We start from the raw sequence: 16,277 nt of genomic DNA, 5'->3' as shown, positions 1-16,277 counted from the left end.
AGAATAGATCGGTGAAACCAAAAATCCTATACCACTGAAGTCGCAGCGGAACAGATTGAAGCTACAATAGCGAATCTTGCTTCCCTGACATTGCAGTTAAATAGATTGAAGCTACAACAGCGAATCTTACTTCTCTGGCGGTGTAGTGGAACAGATTGAAGCTACAACAACGAATCTTGCTTCCCTGACATTGCAGTTAAATAGATTGAAGCTACAACAGCGAATCTTACTTCACTAGCAGTGTAGTGGAACAAATTGAAGCTACAACAGTGAATCTTGCTTCACCGACATTGCAGTTAAATAGATTGAAGCTACAATAGCGAATCTTATTTCCCTGGCATGGTAGTGGAACAGATTAAAGCTAAAGGTAGCGAATCTTGTTTCCTTGGCGTTGTAGTGGAATAGATTAAAGCTAAAGCAGAGTAGATTAAAGCTAAAGGTAGCGAATCTTGTTTCTCTGGTGTTGCAGTGGAACTGATTAAAGCTGAAATGGAGCCGATTAAAGCTAAAGGTAGCGAATCCTATCTCTTTGCTATCGTAGTGGAATAGATTAAAGCTAAAGGTAGCGAATCTTGTTTCCTCGGCGTTGTAGTGGAATAGGTTAAAGATGAAGTGGAGCGGATTAAAGCTGAAGGCTTCAAACCTTATCTCCCTGGCGTTAAAATTGAAGAAAGTAAGTCTTATCCCCTTGAAGTTGTAGTGGGGAAGACTGAAGACGGCTAATTTTATCTTCCCAAGGTAGTAGGGAAGCAGATTTAAACCATTAGTCCTATCTCCCTGAGCAGCAGTAGAGTAGGTTGAAGATTGCAGATCCTGTCTCCCTAAGCAGTAGTGGAGCAGATCAAAGACGGTGAATCTTATGTTCCCAAGGTAGTAGGGAAGTAGATTGAAACCACAAATCTTATCTCTCTGAAGTTGCAGGAGGGCATACTGAAGCTACTAGTCCTATCTCCCTGAAGTTCTAGTAGAGCTGATTAAAATGATGAATCCTATACCTCTAAAATTGCAGTAGGTCAAATTAAATCTACCATAACAAAATCTTATCTCCTTGAAGATGTAGTGGAGCAGATTGAAGACCGACTACAAGTCTTATCTCCCTGAAATTGTAGTGGAGCAGACCGTTGACAGTGGATCTTATCGTGTTAGACCTTATCTCCCTGGAATCGCTGTAGAGTAAGTTGAAACATCAAAGTCTTATCTCCCTGATGTTGCAATGAAGTAGACTAAAACCACGAATCTCGTCCCCCTGAAGTTTCTGCGAAGAAGATTAAAGCTACAAGTCATATCTCTCTGAGGTGCAGTAAAATAGATCGAAGCAACGAGACATAGTGGACTGGAATAAAGCTACTTGAAGAAAAGAAGTGTCAAAAGAAGTCGAGACTTGGTGAGACTGGGAAAATTAGTCCTTCTTAGTCTTTGCTCTGTTCTCGTTACACGACAACGAGCAAAGAGGGGCAGCTGTACAAGCCCATTTTGCTCGGGCCCAATTAAACCAAAGAATAAATAAAACCAAAATAAACTAAAGTCCAGTCCAATTTACAAATCAGAAAACCCAATACCCCAGGCCCAATTACAACCCGAGCCCAATTACAATGCACGGACCAAATAGCCCAAAACACAAATCAGAAAAAAGAAACCCTAACCCTAGTTTCGCAGCACCTAGGGCCTTCTGGCCAACTGCCCTTCTGCCACCCCGCGCATCTGCCACCGCCGCTGCTGTGATGTCGACCACTTGCACTGACACCTGCAAGGAAAGAGACACACAAGCAGTAAAAAATACAAAAAAATCTTGTAACATGGGATATAAAAAGCCGAGTATCATCACTGTAAGGGGTTCTGTTTCCCTCTTTTACGAACAGAAAAGAAAATAAAAATAAAATTTCAAGGTGATTTCTTGTTTTTCTTATTTCAATCTTTCTATTTATTTTATCTTTATTTTTATTATTGTTTTTTTATTTTTATAAACGAAAATAAAAAGAAAAAGACTCACCTAGAATCGTACCGCAAATATCGTCACCGGAGGCCCTTTTCTAGTCATCGAAATCGGACCGAAAGAGGGAGTAGGGGTCTCTGTTCCTTTGACCTTTGGTTCAAGAAGGCTTTACCTTCGAGTTTTTTTTAAAAAAAGGGGGTCGAGAAGCCCATTTGTTTGTCTCCGGCCACTGGCCATGGTGACGGCACGGTCGTTCGTCGGCGGTGGCCATGACCGGATAGGAGAGTGTTGAGAGAGATGGGGAGGTTTTTGAAGTCTTTTTTTTCTTTTGCAATGAAAAAATGAAGTTTCAAAAAAATTTTGGTTTAAATAAGAACACTAAACGACGCCTTTTTGGGGTTTAGGTTCAGAGACTAAAACGACGTCGTTTTGGTATTTGACCCGCAACCCGACTCGCTCCGAAAAAGTGATTCGCGCGTTTTCATTTAGGGGGCTATTTGCGCAATAGATCCCTCCGCCTTTGCGATATGTTTCAATGTGGTCTTTTGTTTTTTTTTCTGATTTGGGCCGCAAATTTTGGTTCCTGTTTCGATTTGGTCCTTAGACCATGTGCTGTCCCTCGGTTAAAACACTACATTTCAGGACTGGGGAATATTTCCTTGCAAGTCTCTCGCATTTTGAATGAGTTTTATTTCAGTCCCCTATAACCCTGTTTTATGTATTTGCAATTTAAAACCCCCTAACCTTTTTAAAATTCAATTTAGTCTTTCATATTTTGTTTTTTTGTTTTGTTATTTTATTTAATATTAATGTGTTTGATGTTATTAGGCTTATTATTATTATTATCATTAATATTTTCGTATTTATTTTTTATATATTACTTATCTAAGTTTTAAATATATTAGTCTTATTATGTATTGATGTTATGATTACTTGCTTATTTATATCTTATTTTAAAGCCTTGTTATACACGTACATACACACATTTTTATAATATACATACGCACATATATTTTATGTTTTATATATTTATACATACATATGCATTTTATAGTCTATAACTTTAAAATATATATATACATACATATATTCTTTTTTATATATACTTTATAATCTTAAAATATATGTATACTTATATACATTTTATAATACATAGATGTACATACATTTATAATTTATATATATACATAAATATTTGTTATATTTCACAATTTTAAAATATGCATATATATACACACATTTTTTTATATTTTTATAGTTTTATTTATTTTATTTATGGTATCTTTGTTTTGCTCGATCTTTATTTGTTTATTTGCGTAAGTGTTCATTATTATTTTAAAAGAATGTCTTAATTATTCATTTATTTACTTGTTGTGATATGATTAATTTGTCTCTTCTATTATTTATCTCATTTACGATGTCGTTCGTATTATTTATGCTTACATTATCGTGTTCAATGTTGTTTTATTACGCATATTAACACCATGTTTTATTTCTACTATTTCGTATTAGATTAATTTTATTTGATGCATAAATTATGATTTTTGAATAAGCGAAATCTCATGTTTAGATTCGAGAAGGTCGTACACTAACTTACGGGATTTCAATTTTCACAATAAATCTAAATACACGAATCTTTTCAAACTTAAGTTTTAAACGATCTCGAGAATTAAGAAAAGATCATGTCCTAACTTACTGGGCATGATCCCTTTTTTAAATCCGAGATAGCTAAATATCTTTTAAATAAGTAAATTTTTGGCATTCATTCGTACATTGAGAATTCAAGACATCGTGTCCTAACTTAAGGGACGTAATTCTTTTGTCGATTCACGTGAAATATGTCTTTCTTTCTTTTTCAAAATTTTTTTAGCATTTTCATAAAGGATCGTGTTTTAAATCCCTTCAAAGTTTTCAATTTTCAACACTAAGACTTTAATTAATCAACTGGGTACCAATTTTGGGCGTTACGAGGGTGCTAATCCTTCCTCGTACGTAACTAACTCCAGAACCTGTTTTTTTAAATTTCGTGGACCAAAATCGTTGTTTTAATAAAATCAAATCGTTTATTAAAAACAACCACTTTTCGAGGTGATCCGATCACACCTCATCAAAAAGGATTGGTGGCGACTCCCATTTTCGTTTTCATTTTCAAAATCCATGTCTACCCCATTTTCACAAAAAAATGGTGTCAACAGCTTGGCGACTCCCATTTTTGTTTTCATTTTCAAAATCCAAGTCGACCCCGTTTTGGCAAAAAAATGGTGTCAACAAAAATATCGAAATATCTCATAATAAAATAATAAAATATTTCACTAATTATATTTCAACACCTAATATTCATCAATTATTATCATGATAATTATCTTGATTGAGAAATGAGCATTTTGCCCTTGTAATTTCTCAATATTAACTTTTGTACCATTTCTCACTTTTGGTAAAATTATAATTATGTCCATTTTATTTTTCCACTTTTTCAATTTGGTTCCCATTTACCAGTTTATTTTACCCTGTATTCATTTCCTCCTTTGAGGTATTTGCAATTTTGGTCCTTCAACTTTTCCATATTAATATTTTGACCACATAAATTTTGAATTACACCAAAGCCATAACATAAATTTTGAATTACACCAAAGCCATAATAGTTTCACATTTCTACAATTTAGTCCCTACCTTAAATCAACATGTCAATTTGATAATGCCCTACTGTGTAAGCGCACCGAGCTTAACAATTTGATAGCACAAAAGGCTATTTATTGGAAACAAAGATCGAAGGTTTTTTTTATGCATCATGGAGAAGCTAATACCAATTTTTTCTATGCGCAAGCTTTGAAACAAAAATGATTTAGTTATGTTTCTCTTTTTATGGATAAATATGTTAAACCCTACACTATTTTGGATGGTATGTGTCGTGTTGTTAATGATTACTTCATTGTTTTTTTTTACTTCTAAGGATATAGGGTTTGAGCAATTTACGCATATGAGATGTGTTGTGAGTGATTATGCTAATAATGTGTTGCTTGCTCCTTTTAGTATTATGAGTTTAAACATCCAATTTTTGGGATGCACTCAAATAAAGCTCTGGGCTCAGATGGTTTAAATCCAACTTTCTATCAATGTTGTTGGGATGTGATTGGTATGTTAAATCCGTAAAATAAGATTTAATATAAAACTTAACAAACCATAAACCAGGATCTATCATGTTAAATCATTAAGAATAAATCAAGAATAAGACTAAATGCGAAAGCATACCTGAATCCATTAATATATTGAAACCTTCGAGTCTTGCAGTTTTGATCTTTAAAATTAACACACAAGTAATTTAGATAATGTGACTCTCTCTTTTCTGAAGATGGGATGTAAGAAAAGTTACGTATATGTAATTTGGGGACCATAACCCTAATATATAACTTTTGCACATTAACTTTAATTTCTAATCAACCCATCATCAATTAGAAATTAGTTACGAGAGTATCTACACATATTTGACCCATACTTTATTTATTAATTGAAACCCAATAAACTTTAACCAAATTAGATCACTTTTAATTTGGACTAATATCTTATTATAGTAAATAATAACATGTAATTATGCTTATTATATATGTGATGTCCATATTTTTCCAACAATCTCCCACGTGGACCACATATATATATCGATTATCTTATAATTACATGTCATTATATAACCTTATGAGCTCAAAATATTACTATCATATCCAAAAGGTATTCCGAACAATCCAAAAGGTATTCCAAATAATCTCATTCGTTAATTATGTTAGAACCAAGGCGACTTTTGTTACATATATCATAATTAAATCCACCTTTATCATGTATATTAACACAACCAAATGACATAGATCAAATATGGATGTGTAGCATGGAAATTACATGCAATGTGATCTAAACATGTCTATTTCCAACTAGTCCTTCTTAGCCTTAGTGAGATCAAATTTTACTAAAATCAGAGTGCGAATAAACTAAATAATCTTTATTTCTACAAAAAATATCCTTAATATCCATAAATTGAAATAATTGAAAAATATGTCTATAACAGAAAAAAACATTTAAAATTAGGAACTCCCATTAAAATCAAATATCCTAAAAGACATTATACCCATATGAGCAGTGTGCTCATAAAAACCTTGGGTAGTAGTCCCTTAGTAAGCGATCCACAATCATGGGGTTTGTACCATTATACTCGACAAACACTTAACCACTTTGAACTCTTACTTTAACAACTAGGAATTTAAAGCCTATGTGTTTTGACTTTGATGTGCTCCAGTTGTTATTGGAATAAATGACTGCAATTTGTTGTCACAATTTGCACTTCAGTGAAAAAATTTTGCCTCCATATTCCATTAAAATCAGATATGTGAGCATGTAATGTTTTGTTTTTTTTAAGTTAATCTATAAATTATTTGGTTGTTTTCCGACTATCTACACCCGAATTGAACAAAGGACTATACATCATCCAAACAATGTACGCAATATCTAAACATGTACAAACTTGAACAAATATTAGACTTCTCACTGCTGAAATGTAGGGAATGTTATGCATTTCCGTAATCTCAAAATCATTCTTTGGGCATTGATTAAGACTATTCTTACTCCCACTAAACTTGTGATATATACAATCATTAACCAAAGTCATATCGTAACCGAATGAGATATTCACTTAGTGAATATTATAATATCGTTGAAAAAAGGCCTACTTAAGCCCATATATGAATTTCTTTAATTTGCAAACAATTAACTTTACATTGCTAAACACAAAGTTTTCTAGTTACACCATATAAATCATCTCATCAATGTCACCATTGAGAAACACAATCTTAATTTCCATATAATGTAGCTCAAGGTCAAAATATATTGCTAAAATAATTATTATCATTTCCCTATTGAACCTTCTTAATGTCAGTAGTTCTTGATGTTGTAGAGTTTGTTTCTTAACCTGGAGGTTCAACAACGTTATCTTGATCCGGAGATGCTACATGAACAATTTTAGGTATAATAGACTTTTCCTAATCATATTGAATAGCAATTAAAGGAATGCATTGAGAAATATCAACATATTCTTATCTAAAGACAATGTCTTTAATTCTCTCTCCCCAACTTAACATCCTCAAAAAATAAGCTTTATGCATCTTAAAAATAACCTTAGTAGTGGAATCACAAAATTTATAACCCTTAAACCTTTTAAAGTATCTGAAAAATCAAAAGGATTAAGAATACCGTTGGACACAAGTTCTCAATTCTCTTTTTTTTAGAGACATAACCTAGTCTCTTGTGCCACAACAAAGTCACATTTTTAATAGTTAATTTTTGTTTCTTACCTATTATGGTAGTATGCAAGGATTCATTAAATGAAGCAATAGTATCAAATAAATATAGAATATCATAACCTAATAAAGAACCAGAACCAACAAAATTTGAATTATGAAAGAGATTAAATTTTCCATTTCCAAATGAACAAAAATAACCAAATTTGTCCAATGCTGAAATGAAAATCAAGTTCTGCCTAAAAGACGGTACGGAAAAAAAGTCTCATTCAAATTCAAATAAAATTAAGCTCTTAACAATAATCTAAAAGTCCCTATTGCTTTAACTTCTATCGAATTATTGTCACCTTCATAGATGTATCTTTCACCATCATTAAGCTTTTAGTAATTCTAATAACCTTTCATAGACACACTAATGTGAGTTGTTGCACCGGAATCTATCCACCAAGTGTGTCTAAGTACCGAAGTCAAATTAATCTTAAAATAAACAAAAAAGAAGAAGAAGAAATGCACCTGTCGCACCATAAGAGAAACAACCATCCTTAGTAAATTCTTTTTTTATATACCCCTTTCTTATTTTTCTTTATATACCCCATTAAAGTTAGATTTTTTATGAACATACCAATTTTAACCTTTTTGTTCTTGACAAACCTCTTTTCAATGTCAGCCATGAATTATTTGTTGTGATAATCTTATTAGATATAATGCCCCTGAATGTTTCAATGCATGAAACGGTGTTGGTAGGTATAATAACAGTTGAAAAAAACAAAACAAACCCACATAATACTTCAAATTTAAACCAAAATAATTTGAATAAACGTAAATTCTATCTCAAAATGTAAGACACTCTATCAATATTTCATCTTTGGACAAAATATTAACTTGTAAGTGATATCTTGGTGTAGTAACCAAAAACTGACAATAAGAACATGTCGAACAAAAAATCTTCCTTTAGGCCGATTTATTACTCACATAGAAAATCAAATAATCGTCACATGTTTATTACCACAGTTGTACATTTGGTTAAATATTAACCTTCCTTTGGACTGATCAATATTAACTTAACTTAAATTACATGCACACAACCTTTTATATTTTAAAATAAAATAATTTTTCACAACAAATGTCACTTTGGATTAAGTTATTTTAAAATACATATTAACATAACAATATTCAAATTTAAAATTTACCCAATGGTCAAAGATCAAAACTAAAGTTTCCGATTGCACTACAGATTCCAAAATAACCTAAAATAAGGTTGTCAAATAGCACAATAAAAAAACCAAAAACGTTAATCTTTGACTGTTTTTAATACTTAAACAAGCAACCATCAAAATTTTTATGATTAAAATTCAAAACCAAATTTTGTAAAATCAAACTTAAAACCAGATTCTTTAAATATGTATTGTCAAAACATCCAAAAATTGAATATATATTCATATAAAAAAATAACAACTTCAATTGAATAAGGGTTCAACGTACATTTAACCTAAACATATAACAAAATTACCGAAACATAAATTGACAATTCTCTATAGAGCAAAATTATATATATATATATTCAAAATATATGTGCTTGAGATTTCTTAAAAAAATAAATTTAATAGCTGAGTAAAATCAAACTAGAAGCATGCAATCAATTTAAAAATCATCACTTTACAAAACTAACAAAATATGAATTGACATTTTTTTTTCCTGAGTTATGCAAAAATTCAAGAATAATTTATTTACATAAATTCAATATCAATTCATGAAAATTGTCTAATAGACTAACAATTTCTGCAAATATTATCCCCAAATTCACGCATAATAAAGAAACAAATCATGAATAGATTTTATCTTTTTAATAAAGAATACATAATATATACAAGACCTTAAAATATATATAAATAAAGTCAACCACAATTCAAGTCAAAGTTTGAATACATGAAAAATCGAGAAAATGATAAACATATTGATATTACGATAAGTGTAATTATCATTTATTAAAGATGTAATTTTAATATAATAACTTCATAATTAATTTTAAAAAATTATAATAATTTCATAACTATAATAGCTGAAAAATGAAAATATATCACTAACATGAATAAAATACTGCAATTATGAAAACTAAACCAATAAAAATTAAATTTGAATTACTTTCTTTAAAAAAATGTCTTCTATGATTTCACAAACCCAAGTGCCTTTTCTTTTAATTTAACCGATTAATTAACAATATTTTAAAACCATGAAAAACCTATATGATTTAGGTATTCTAACCAAAAATAAAAAATCACGAAAAATCACTATTAATAATAATAAAAAAATTCAACCATGAATCCATTAAATGGAAATCAAACTAAAATCTTTAGCTGATTTCAACCTAACCAATTTCCAGCACCTCAGCTAAAAACAAATAATTTTCCATATAAACTAACATAGATGGTCATTTGCATATGCTTCTCTTCTAAAATGTAAAGTAATTAAATATTTTAATTATTCTAACATTGCTATTTTAAATCCTCCACAAATTTATGAAGAATCTAAAGCTCCAATAAAGCAAAAGTTTAAGAACCTGCACTAACTAAACAAAAAAACATAAATTGTAAAGAAATTGAGTATCGGGGTCTTGATTCTCCATAAAAATTTAATTCTTTTAAGAGTGAATGTTCCATTTAGTCAATCTCTTTGCATAACAAACAAGTGTATCAAGCTTGTAAGTACAGTACTGAATTTTCCAATTTTAAATAAAAATTAGTGTTACACTAAATACTATGTTTTATCTATTGAATCAATATTCTATTTACCTTATTTGTTTTCAGAGAAATGCAATTAATGAATCGCCTAATCGAATTAAGAATGAATCAATAGCACAAAATTAGGACAATTACCCACAAAAATAAAAGTAATAATCAAGATAGAAAATTGAAACATAACTGATTTAGATAACATTTTTTCACAAAAAAAAAATCATGCTGATTAATTAAAAATATCAACGTAACAACATCAGTTTTCATTTTAAGCATAAGAGAAAATTAAGAGTGTTGATTGAAGCATGAATTTAATTTCGTTTCTTCTATCCTAATCGTGATTGCATGAGATTTAAAGAATAGAAACATTAACATATATATAACCGAGATATTAAATATATAAAATCTAAACAACGAATCAATCTAAAAACAATAGAAAATCAATTCATTCTCAGTTATTCGACACAACGAGGCTCAGATGCCACTAGTTAAGATCGTAAAATAAAATTTGATATAAAACTTAACAAATCATAAACTAGGATCTTTCATGTCAAATATCAAGAATAAATCAATAACAATACTAAATGTGAAAGTGTACCTGAATCTATTGATATCTTGAAATCTTCAAGTGCGGTTTTGATCTTCCAAATTAACATACAAGTAATTCACAGAAGGTGGCTCTCTCTTTTCTAAAGATGGGATGTCAGAAAAGTTACCTATATGTAATTTGAAGACCACAACCCTAATATATAACTTTTGCACATTAACTTTAATTTCTATTCAGCCCATCATCAATTAGAATTTAATTATGAGACTACACATATTTGACTCATACTTTATTTGTTAACTAAAGCCCAATAAATTTTAACCAAATTAGATGACTTTTAATTTGGACTAATATTTATGATGATAGTAAATAATAACATGAAATTATGTTTATGATATGATATTCATATTTTTCCAACATGGTAATGATATCTTTAGTTAGTGCTTGGATTGGTTCTAACAAGATGAATTCTCAAGTTCTTTGAACGAAACTCTTTCAGTGCTTTCAATGCGGTGAGACTTATTGCCCTTTGCAACGTTCTTTACAAGTTCATAGCAAAACTCCTTGCTAATAGGCTTAAGCATATTCTGCTAACTATAATTTTTTATATGCAATTTGCATTTGTTCCAGGATGCCTTGTAACACCCAAAACTCGGCCTAGATGTTATGACTGAATTCTGGAGGTCATGTTGACCACCAAAATGGCTAAGTAAAAATTATCAGGCCTTCAGAAATTGATTTTTTAAAGTGTTTGCTTGTTTTTCGGAAAATCGTAGTGGGTTTTTCTTTACTTATAAAAACATTAATGCTGCCGAGTTTTAAAAAAATCCAATTAAACAAAAGTTCCTATTAATTTTGGAAACATATTTGACTTATAATTTACTTTTCAGAAATTCAAGTACGAATTTTGCAGTGGAAAAATACAATGATTTTAGTTTGTTATTTAAAATCGTGTTTCAAACTTATATGATCAAATTTTTGGTTTTCCAATTATTTTACCATATTACATGCATGCTAAATTAAAATAAAACTTGAAGTCCAATCCTATGCCATAGTTCGTATAAAAAATTTTACAGTCCCAACTAATTATGAAATTATAAAATTAAAATACTTTAATTAGCAAATGTAGAGATGAACCTTACGAATGTCGTGTCTAATCCTAACTTTAAGGATTTTCTGAAAGGAGAAATTGAGGGGGATGAGTTTTAAGAAGCTCAGTGTAAGTCAAGAAGTATCAATTCAATCATAAAGCCATTCTTAGAAAAATGATAAGCCGTCCATACAAAGCACAAAAACGGTACATATCAAATCATCAATCAGTACCATCAAAACAAAGTTTGTAATAAGCATGTCAATTTTCAACCAGTGCATGAGCATGGGTATAACCAAATGATGCAATACAAAGTGTCAACAGAACAGATCCTACCCCTATTCGCTACACACCATCTCCATCCACCCAGCAAACCAAAACTGTGGTCTTTAGCCACTAGAAGTTATGCAGACAAGCTGCTAGATTTATTGTAGAAATACCGCCAAAAACAGATAATGCAGTTTAAATGCCAAATCAGAATTTATGGGTAAACCGCCAAAATCGCATATCGTAGTCTACCAAAAGTTCCTCCAAATCATACATAACCCAAACCTAATGCACATGCAAATGGCATAACATAACTAAGCTTACTCAAATCAGGCATGCCTATATGCAGATTAAACAAATCAGAACATACTAGTTCCACATATAGTTTAACAGATCAAAAACATGCTATTGGCATATTTAGATAAAACATATCATAACATACTAATTGGACATATAGTTTAACAGATCAAAAACATGCTATTGGCATATTCGACCATCACAAAAATAAGCAAGTACCATTTCAGCAACACAGTAGGGACATATACACATTCGACTAACTCAAATTAAGGCATACTCACCTTCAATCATGACACCCAACTCACTTACCGGTATTCAGCCATAAACAAAACACACTCACAATCCATCGACTAACACTAACTTAATAGTTAGGGGAGTACTTACTTTTAGCCACCACCAAAAAAAAATATCGATCACAATCGAACGATTTCAAATAAGAAACAAATGCATATAATTATCATTAAATCACATGATTCACTTATGAATAAGAAACACACACACGGATTAGAAAAGGTTAGGACCCAAACTTGATCTATGTAAAGAATGACTAGGGGCGATAAATAAAGGCTGCCGAACATTGAGGGAATCAGTCGTGGTTGCCAACGAGCTACTAAGAAGGGATGCTGCTATTGTCAGCTACTGGTGCAAAAGGAGCAGCAGATTGTGATGGCTGTCGATTGCATGCAACAAGATGTGATGAATGCCAATGACTGCTGAATGCATACGAAAGAATATGATGACTTCTGATGACTATCGATTGCGTGCGACAGAATGCAATGACTGCCTACTGGGTGCAACAGAAACCGATTATTGTCGATTACATGTGATAGAATACGATGACTATCGATACAGAGGATAGGATTACAATGAAGTGAACAACAAAGTATGATATCATACAATTAAGAAAAGAACTGAAAAGAAAGAAAATGGAAGAAACAGAGAGGAGAGGATGGTAGAAAGGTGTTTTAATCAATAAAAATGAAAAAAAAAACAAAAAGATGGAGAAAGTAGGGGAGAGGGGGACAACAAAAACAGGAAGGATTTTTAGGAGATGGTTTTATAAAAAAAATTAAAATCAATGTTTTAACTCAACTAATCAGATTTGCTATTATCCTAAAGATTTTTTTTAGAATTTGAGTTTAACACAGTTCCTAATAGCTTTGGGCAGAAACCTCCTAGGTTGTCTTGGTGTAGTTCTTCTTTGAAGCTCCCTAAACTAATCTCGATTTTTCAGCTATTCCGGATCTCGCCTCCTACTGATTACTTTGAGCCCTATACATAGATTGTTCTGAGGCGGTATCAGCCTTCAAGGGGCAGTTTCTAATATGATGATCGAATTATCCACAAGAATAATAGGCTCCCTATTGTTTCCAATATTTACCCCGATGATTCCTCCCATAGTGTTCGCATACAAGGTCCATTATCATTTTGGAGCCACCTGTGCTTGCTATTAAGGTGGCTTGTCATGCACCTCCTTCTCATCGAAAGCTCGAGGGTTGAAACTCTCTCTTTTGTATAGAGAAGCTTTTATCTTTTGGTTTCTTAAAATTTGTCGAGGGTGCTGGACTAAAGATTCCACACTTCATTTTTTCCCTATCCTATCCTTTATTTTTTTCTTGAATAATTGTTTCCATCTTCTAAGCCTTGGCTATCATGGCTGCTAAATTTAGAACTTCTGATGTTGCCACCAGGGCATGAATTTCATCCCTTAAACCCTACTAAAATTTATCGCACAAAGCTTTTTCGATTTGGAACATGTCTCACACATAATGACTAAGTCTGATAAATTCTCATTCATATTCCATTACCGACATTCATCCCTATTTGAGATAGAAAAACTCTTTCTTCATTTGTTCGACATACATCGTGTTAACAAGTGGCTCACTTGCAGACATAGCTCTAGCGTGGTCCCCTTCTATTGATCTTCTTTTACTACTCAAATGCCTAAGAAAGAAAAGTATTGGAATAAGTTTTAGTGAACTTAATGAGTTCCAAATAGATGCAGAATGATTATCAGGTTGTCGATAATAAACTAAAAAATAAGGACAATTTTGAGACTCAATCTTACAGACATATTACGCCAAGTTGCCAATACAGTTCTCTGGCAACAAGACTTCCCAAATATAAAAGACACAGTACCCCTAGCAGATACATACCGCCAATTTATGCTTACTTCTCTCAATCATATAAGTTTACCTATGACCCAACCATGTGCCAGCCTCAGACCCATATTTCAGAAATCAGAATCGCATATTATCTATAATCATATTTATTTTCATATTCCTTGTTAAATTGAACACGTGTTCTCCCGCAAGGTCGGACCGTGATCTACCAGTCTGGTTTGCAATAAAGTTGCCCTATCGGAGGCATCACAAATAAGGCCTTTTTCCATATTTCACATGTCACAAATAGTGGGGTACTGGGCTCGCACACAATGTGGATATTTTCACCTCGACCATGGCCATGCTCACACATACAACACTAGTTTATTACTCATATGTCAAGTCAAAACACATCGACCCATATTCAGTAAAGACAACTTACCTTACACAACCCACAGATCATAGAATTTTCATAACTCAAAGGAAGTAAGAAGGAACTCACCAGAAACTTTAGGACAAAATCTAGTCTACTGGTCTTTTGCCTTGATTGCTCGAACCTTCACTAGCTTCTTGAGCTAAATAAGAAATAATCATAACTATCAAGCTATTTATCTATTAAAATCTAATCATGCATGCACTAATACAAACACGTAAATCTCCTTGTCATCAATCTAAGGGTTTTCTAGAAAATTACCAATAAGTATGCACTAATACAAACTTTCTCGTCTCCTTTAGCTAAGATAACTTAAAAATTCTTAGAGACATAGGGAAGAACACTTAGAGAAAACAAAGGTGAAACAAGCGACTATAGGCATCCTTTTATAGTATAGATATCGAAAAATAAGCTTAGTAGGAAGGTCAAAAATCTTATTATCACCCTTGAAATTTGAGACTAAACTTTCCTAACAAAATTTGAAGTCTAATCTTTTACCAAACACAATTACTACCATTGATTAGAGTGGTAAAACATTGCTTGTACACTTAAGCAACCAGCTAAACAAGTCATTTGGCTACCTAAACATATCAAGTTGTCATCTACAATATTTTAGTTTAATTCCAACTAGGTTTCAACTAAAATCTAACGATACTCACCAAGTTATTGTTTCCACATAAAATAATTCATCGCTCCACGAAATAACCAGTTCAGCTAGAACATTTGGGGTTGGTGGATCGTCTCATAAAAGAGTCTGCCAAATCCTAGAGTTAGCCAAATGGAAAATTCTAGCAAGACACCGCCCAAAAGGCGTACTGTCAAGTTCACGCAATACATCATCCTGACACTTAACGAATAATTCACTCCTTTTCTACCCTCACTTAGAAAATTTCACCCTCGAAATTTTTTACCTTCGAATAGTTGAGGATACTGTTCTCTCATTGAACTCTCTCTCTCTTTTAGGTGGCTTCCTTCGTATTATGGTTATTCCACAATACTTTTACAGTGGAATTATTTTATTTCTCAATTTTTTCACTTTTCTTTCTAAAATGTGAACAGGTTCTTCTTTATAAGATAAGTTGGGTTCAACCTCCAAAGTTTCTAATTTCACCATATGGTCTAGATTCACTCGATATCTCCTCAGCATGGATACGTAGAATACATTATGAATTTTTGACAGTTCCGGCGGTAGCACCAATCTATATGCCACTGAACCAACTCACTTTAGTACTTCATATGGTCCTACAAAATGCGAGCTTAACTTCCCCTTTTGACCAAATCTTATAACCTTCTTCTAGGGAGAAACCTTCAAAAATACCTTGTCTCCTACTTCAAATGAAATCTCTTTCCTTTTTCTATCAACGTAAGCCTTTTGACGATCTTAAGTATCTTTTAAATGGGTTCGATTGATTGAAACTTTCTCTTCCTTTTTTTCGTACTAAGTCAGGTCCAATTATCTTTCTCTCATTAAGTTCCAACCAACAGGTGGGTGATCTACACCTTCTTCCATATAGTGCTTCAAAAGGTGACATTCTCAGACTGGCATGATGATTATTGTTGTATGAAAACTCTATTAATGAAATATATCTTTCCCAGT

This window comes from Gossypium hirsutum, chromosome D04 (genome assembly GCF_007990345.1).
Source record: "Gossypium hirsutum isolate 1008001.06 chromosome D04, Gossypium_hirsutum_v2.1, whole genome shotgun sequence".
Classification (NCBI taxonomy): Eukaryota; Viridiplantae; Streptophyta; class Magnoliopsida; order Malvales; family Malvaceae; genus Gossypium; species Gossypium hirsutum.
The sequence above is the reverse complement of the archived record's forward strand: the minus strand, read 5'-3'. Positions refer to the sequence as shown.